General features: G+C 34.8%; 1 protein-coding gene across 2 annotated transcripts in view; it reads left to right on the plus strand.

The window, feature by feature from the left end:
• The window catches only part of LOC106874019 (CDP-diacylglycerol--glycerol-3-phosphate 3-phosphatidyltransferase, mitochondrial), a 290,546-nt gene that overhangs the window by 81,282 nt on the left and 208,591 nt on the right, over nt 1-673 (plus strand). The gene's annotated exons all lie outside the window — the stretch shown is intronic.

Raw genomic sequence — 673 nt, forward strand, 5'->3', positions numbered from 1 at the left:
ACACACACACACACACAGACACACACAGAAAAATATACATATATATGCATATATATGTATAATATATAAATATGTATGCATATATATATATGCATCTGTATACCTATCTATCTATCTATATATATTTATATACACACACACACACACACACACACACACACACACATATGCATAGATACATATACACACACAGGCATGTACGTATTTGCACACATATTCACACATGCATATTATAGAATAGTCACATATTCACACCAGTACACCAATACACACATACACACACAAATCTCTCCCCCTTTCTCTCTACATACATGCATGTCTGTATGTGTGTATTTGAATATATTTGCATATGGGCACATTTTATTTGCTATATATATTGAAAATGAAGAAAACCTCTAGCTTTTCTTGCCCCCCCTCCCACCACCACCACCGTTGGCAATAACCTACCTCCCCTTCTTCCACCTTCTCTAATTTTGTTTGTTTTTCATTTCCTTTTCTTTTTTTTTCACATCAACTTATGCTTTTCATAATTCCTCCTACATGGGCACATTCCTTGTCTCTCACTGCTTACCCTTTCCTTCTCCTTACTATCATCATCATCATCATCATCAATATTATTGTTGTTGTTATTATCATTATTATTTATTACTTCTTACAGCCCCCCCTCTCCCCT

The sequence above is a fragment of the Octopus bimaculoides genome, chromosome 1, assembly GCF_001194135.2.
Source record: "Octopus bimaculoides isolate UCB-OBI-ISO-001 chromosome 1, ASM119413v2, whole genome shotgun sequence".
Lineage (NCBI taxonomy): Eukaryota > Metazoa > Mollusca > Cephalopoda > Octopoda > Octopodidae > Octopus > Octopus bimaculoides.